Source organism: Epinephelus fuscoguttatus, linkage group LG4 (assembly GCF_011397635.1).
Source record: "Epinephelus fuscoguttatus linkage group LG4, E.fuscoguttatus.final_Chr_v1".
Classification (NCBI taxonomy): Eukaryota; Metazoa; Chordata; class Actinopteri; order Perciformes; family Serranidae; genus Epinephelus; species Epinephelus fuscoguttatus.
In genome coordinates, this window is record NC_064755.1 from 2,161,576 (window position 1) to 2,167,786 (window position 6,211).

A 6,211-nucleotide genomic window follows, 5' to 3' on the forward strand; every position below is an offset into this window, starting at 1 on the left:
ACGCTATAACTCTCGGCTGGCCATCTTGAACCTGGTACAGTGCAGCCCCCACGCCGAGGGTGCTGGCGTCTGTATGTAGGACATACGGAAGCTGGGGGTCTGCGAAACCCAACACTGGAGCTGACGTCAACTTCTGGATTATCAGGTCGAAGGCTTCCTGACACTGGAGTGTCCATCTTTGATGAAAAGGCTCTTTTGGATTGTAATATTCTCGGTCTGTGGCTTTCTTAGGTTTTTTGTTTTCCTTCCTAAGGGGTGGATAACCGGAGGTTAGCTCAGTTAGGGGCTTGATGACATGGGAATAGCCCTGAATGAACCGTCTGTAATACCCCGCGAAACCTAAAAAGGACTGAAGTTCCTTTAGGTTGGTGGGGACAGGCCACGTCGTCAGGGCTTTCACTTTCTCCGGGTCTGTCTCTACACCCTTCTCAGAAACCACATGACCGAGATATCTGACAGAGGTCTGAAAAAATTTACACTTCCCTGGCGCTAACTTCAGTCCGTATTCCTTCAGCCGTTGTAAGACACGCTTCAGGCGCTGTTCGTGCTCCTCCAGGGAAGATGAAAAAATAATCAGGTCGTCAATGAACACTAAAACCTCTTTGAGGTTCATCTCTCCAACACACCTTTCCATCAATCGTTGGAATGTTGATGGCGCATTTGTGATGCCTTGAGGCATCCTTTGGAACTCCCAAAACCCTAGTGGGCAAACAAACGCTGTCTTCTGTTTGTCTGATTCCTCCATTTCAATCTGATAGTACCCCGATTTAAGGTCCAGAACGGAGAACCACTTCGACCCAGCAAGAGCAGAGAATGCCTCTTCAAGTTTTGGGAGAGCATAAGCATCCTTGATTGTCTGAAGGTTTAGCTTTCTGAAGTCTATGCAAAGACGAACAGAACCATCTTTCTTCCTAACGACAACGATAGGGGATGCAAACGGGGACTCAGACTCGTATAATCCCTGAATCAAGGAGCTCCTGTAGGTGTTGTCTCACTGCGTCTACATCATGGGGGTGTATCGGACGTGGTCTGAACTTGAAAGGTGTTTCATCACTGAGTTTAATACGGTGTTTGACTTTGTCTGTATGTCCAAAATCCAGGTCGTGATGGGAGAAGACGCGTCTGGCATGGAGTTCAACATGTTCGTTACCCGCTCCCTCCACTCGGGGGGTAAAGGTGAGTCTCCAAAATCAAAACTCAGTTTTGTCGGTTGGGGGGACTCCCCCTGCATGTCAGGTGGGTTTGATTCCTTTACTGTTTGTTCTTTGTGTATCACTCGTGCCACAGCATTGATATCTGCCAATATTGTCTTTGATGGAATGACAATATCGTGTTCTGTTTCATTTTTCAAAACAACGGGTAGGTGGCAAGGTTGTTTCGCTGGCAAGCTGACCAAGCTAGCTGTGACCAGGAGGCCGCTGGGTAAAGAAGAGGCTGATGGCTGTTCAACGAGGACGTACTTATCAGAATGAGCACTAGATACATTAGCCATGCCTTTGAGAATGACTGTCTGTCCTGCTGGAACAACCTCAGGTGTCTTTCCAACCATTTTCGCCCAGCCAAGGCTACTACTGGTGGAGCTTTTCTGACGCAGTTGGAGGATTTTGAGGACGGCCCTATAGCCATAAGACAATGGCTGAAAGGTGGAATAATTCGGGTCCTCTTGAAGGTCAGCATACAGGGCGTCAAGAGTATTTGTGCCAATAAGTACCTGCTCCTGGACTGCAGATCGGAGGTGGGGGATAACCAACGCCAAAGTGTGGACTTCCATGTCTGCCCCTACGAAGTCTTTAGGAAATGTAACAGAGAGCTCAATGTATCCTAAGTAGGGGACTAATTGGCCGTTGGCACCCTCAACGTCAAGGAGATCGCCTAAAGGATGGATGGTCAGATCTGGCAAGTGCTGCTCATAAAAAGACTGGGGTACTGTGGTCACCTGCGAACCTGTGTCTAAAAGACAACTAGTGTCTTTTCCCGCAATAGTTACCTGAGCAGTGGTTTTAGTTCCCACAAGGCCACGAGGAAGTGTACTGGGCTTCCTCTTATTTTGAGCTCTCTTCCAGGCAGTTTTCTCAATCGTGGGACTGGATTTGCCAGGGGTCGCTCCCATATGTCCCTCTATGGGAGCAGATATTAGTTTAAATGTGCCTGATCGCCAAGGGAATTAGAGGACTCCCATGCAGCCTGCCTTTCTCTGAGCTGTTTTCTCTTTGCTGCTACGAGGGAAGGGTTTGGCTCATTGCCACAAGCCGAGACTATATGACCATCCTCCCCACATTGGAAGCAGTACCAAGGGCGTGGCTTGCTGCTCAGTTTGTCAGAGGGGCTCTGCTGACTTGTTCCTTTCTTTTTCATGAGGTGAGTATCGGCTTTGGCACTGGAGGCAAAGGACTTTGCTTTCTGTTTAGGCAGTTTCTGTTTTTTACTCTCAACTGTCATGCTGTCAAGTTGAGCACTAATGTCTGCTATTTGTTTCCTCAGCATCTCGACTTCAGTGCAGTGATCAGACTCAGTTGTGGCATGTGCCGTTTGTAGATGAGACATGACACGCTGTTTGCTGGCACTATAAGCAGGCTTGGTGCTGCCCAGATGTTGCTTCATACGACTCATTTTCGCTGCCTGTTTATCCTCTTCTGTCCTTAACAGCAGCAACAGTTCTGCAAAGGATGGTGGATTCCTCTTCCTTTGTTCAAGCTGAAGGTCGACTATTAAGGAATTTTCCCAGCAACCGCGCAGAACTGCTTTAAAAGTTGCTGGTCAAAGTCGTGAGATGACACACCACCACGCCTCATAGTTGTGCTCAGTGCCACATGCAACCTCTGCAAAAAGCAGATGGCTTCTCCTATCATTTTGAAGTGTACTCATGAATCTGGCATACAGTTCATCGCCATCTTCAACTGCTCCATAGGCAGAGTCCAGTAGTTCAAGATAGGCCGAAGGTCTAGCCTGTGGGCCAAGATGCTTAGTCATCTCAGAAGCAGGAGGGAGGAGACTGTCAAGGATGCGATGAGTGCAGTGTGAGTCGGAAACTGAGGGATCCTTCATGAGGACTTCAACACTGGTACGCCACGTGTCATAATCCGCTTCGTTACTAGGACGTGGACATTTCCCTGAGAAAGCTCGAAGCCTACCCGGCGTAGAAAGGTGTGATGGGCCTTCACTGCTGCGGACAACATGTTCAACCACCACTCGTTGAATACTTGGGGGATTCACGTCGATGGTGGACTGGGTCGTGTCACCAGTGACAACTGGGGGAGTCGACGACAAGGTTAACTCGGTCAGGTTTTTTGTGAGGATCGAGGGGGTATGAGGCTGAACCTCATTGTGAGAAGGTTTCCTACCTGCAGGATCAGTAGGATCAACGAAAGAAGGGCGCGGAGAGGATGAGACATTTTCCTGGTCGGATGGTTCCGTTTGGGAGAGTGGGCTCTGCTCAGGTGAGAGTTTTGGGCAAGGCTGAGGAGAAGAGGACAGTGTGCTAGCTGTAGACAAAGCAAGATGTGTCAGCTCCTCTTTCAGCATTTGCTCTAAAGGGGTTCCACTTAGCTTGGCAATGTCATACAGTTGTTCCATGTATGTTCTGGTAGCCTTGCTTCGAGCATCTAGTGTGTAAACACTTGCCAAACTCTTCACTTCATACACAGTGCTGGTCTGGGTGGGGCTTTGAAGCTTAAGGGGCAACAAGGGCTCTAAGGCTTCCATAGCAGTGCTTTGTGTGAATTCCACAATGATGTGTCTGTGGAAATCTGATTTAGGATCATCTATACGGAAAAAGCGTTTGATGGAACCATATTTCTGAAGGTAAGTAGATACTTCATCATCACTATCTGTGTCAGTTAACCCACTAACCACTACAGCGCAGGGGATTTCAACTGCTTCCTGCATCACTATTTCCATTTTGCCGTGTCTAATTTTTCCTATATTTTTTTTTTTTTTTTTTTTAAATGTACCTTTAATTGTAACAACTTGTACACACAAAATAAAATTGACAATTACACACTCAACAGGGCTCTCCTGGCTGGCTCGCCAAATCTGTAACCCTTATTACGATGTTATAACATGAGTACAGGTAAGTAATAGTAAACGCTAAGAGATGGACCAGTAACAGAAGACTATCAGCTAGTGAGAACCCTGGTGGTTGAGCAATCAAAAGACACAGGCAATGGTTTAAGTTTTTTGTGGCCACTTGTTATTATTAACCAATAACACAATGAAAATACAACAGTTGTTGCAAGACATTCAATGAAAAATAACAAACTAAAATAATAAAGCCGGCAAAAAGAAAAACCCTTTGTGTCCCAAAGTTACCGTTGGGGCCCTTGTTTCTTCGGATCCGTGTCAAGTGTATTAGTGGATCAGTGTATGTTTGTTCTGTCCTACCACACGGTCTGTGAGAAAGGGGGAATGAAGGAATTCTTCTCCACTCTCAGAGTTCAGTATCAGTAGTTTCGATGCGGCTCGCCACCCAGCTCACGCTGGGAATCTATGGATCTGGGATCTGGAAACAATCTCTGGATCTCTGGAAACTTCACACGAAACCAGCTGAAGCTCTCCACTGGACGGTGGGATGTGGCTGGGACGTCATCTAATGATGTCACAGGAAAAAAAAACCTGACCTACAAGGAGGTCAAAGGAAATCCAAATAGCATGTTGATTATCACCGATCAATAATAATGCTTCACATTAATTGGGTTAAATCAAGCTCTCAAAAGGTTCAGTTGTACAACAAAATCTTCAGTTCAAATATTAACTTACAGTTGTGTAACCATAAATACATTTAAAGTGCATTTAATAATTAAATTCAAGTACTGTAACTACATTAATAACTGTTTAAAGACCTTAACCAGTCTTTGTTACATTAACAACAAGGAAAATATCATTTTTCAAAAACAAACAAAGAAAATATTGCATAGTACCCTTTAATTTTTGTAGAAAACTGCATTAAATTCAGAGAAACTCATGGTAACTTAGAGGCATTAAGGCCTACTGTGCTTATATGTCTCTCCTTGCACCGGTAACAATGAGAAACTGCACCAAACATTCACCTCTGCATTTACCATAAGCACACACACACATCAATAGTCTCACCATCATCTTATTTTTTCAACACATGTAGTGAACGACAGTTTAGAAAAATATTCTGAAGCAAACAGCTATAAAACACCATAAAACGATAATTTGCATATGACACCAAATGAGCTAAATGGCTATACACAAGTCAATGGGCCATTAGCCACACACACAGTCTATGGTGGTTATAGCACCATTAGCACCTTTTTTCATGGCTATCTGCGCAGATTAACGTGACTTTTAACTGCTTTACACACAACCACACAGGTTACACATGAATATAAAATGCATTCCAAGTTAACCGAACAGGTTAAAGGGTATTTTCACTCACCGAGTGATCAAGCTAGGAGCACAGTTTCAGCATTTACCCTCGCCAGGTCGGCGGAAATCATCCGGTCTCACGGAGCTCTACAAAGTTTAAATGTTAACAATATACCGGTCAACCAGTGCTTAACTTCATCAGGAATTACTACAACTCAGTTTGGAAACATTATTTTCATGTCTTACCCCGTGGATGGCAACAGGTTTACTCGCGGTTTGGATCAGGTAGCACATGAGGCAGCAGAGGTAAACATGACCGCAGAATCGGAAGAGAAGACCGGACGTGACCCTACAGGGTTGATCACCTGAACCCAGAGGGGTTCACTGATTGGGTCGTTCTACGTAGCCCTCTGCAGCAACTCTCTTTTTTTCCTTTTTTCTCTCTATTTCTCCTTTTCTCCATTTTAACCACTTTTAACTCAGGTTTTAACAGTTGTTGGTGCATATAAATTAATTTCAATGATATTTCAAAAATAAAATGAACTATTTATGAATCATCTATCATGAATCATTTATTCCAGAATAAAATGAACTGCTTTTAGAATTTTTAATGACTTTTTTTCATTAAATTGTTTCTTTCACAAATAAAAGGAATTATTTTAAAGGAATAGTTTCAACAAAATAATGTCACTTTATAGCCTGGGCTACACAGACATCCCAGAGCTACAGCAGGTTCCTGCTTGTCTCTGGGCCAAAAGTAAACATGATGTGCCCTGTGAGGCAAATTGTGATTTGTGATATTGGGCTTTACAAATAAAATTGATTGATTGATTGATGCTGGCCTGATAAAAAACTGTGAGCCTGTGATAATAACACCTAA

The 6,211-nt window shown here is 44.4% G+C and overlaps 1 long non-coding RNA gene across 2 annotated transcripts; it reads right to left on the reverse strand.

Annotated features, from left to right (window-relative positions):
- Positions 1-4,133: 4,133 nt before the first annotated feature.
- LOC125887583 (uncharacterized) lies at positions 4,134-5,975 on the reverse strand. 2 transcript variants are annotated; one of them, XR_007449176.1, is made up of 3 exons: positions 5,578-5,975; positions 5,398-5,478; positions 4,134-4,611 (listed from the first exon to the last, which is right to left on the reverse strand). It is a non-coding gene; the product is annotated as an uncharacterized LOC125887583 (long non-coding RNA). The 2 variants fall into 2 exon arrangements; XR_007449177.1 differs by having other exon boundaries at positions 4,136-4,616; positions 5,402-5,478; positions 5,578-5,973.
- Between the last annotated feature and the right edge of the window lie 236 nt (positions 5,976-6,211).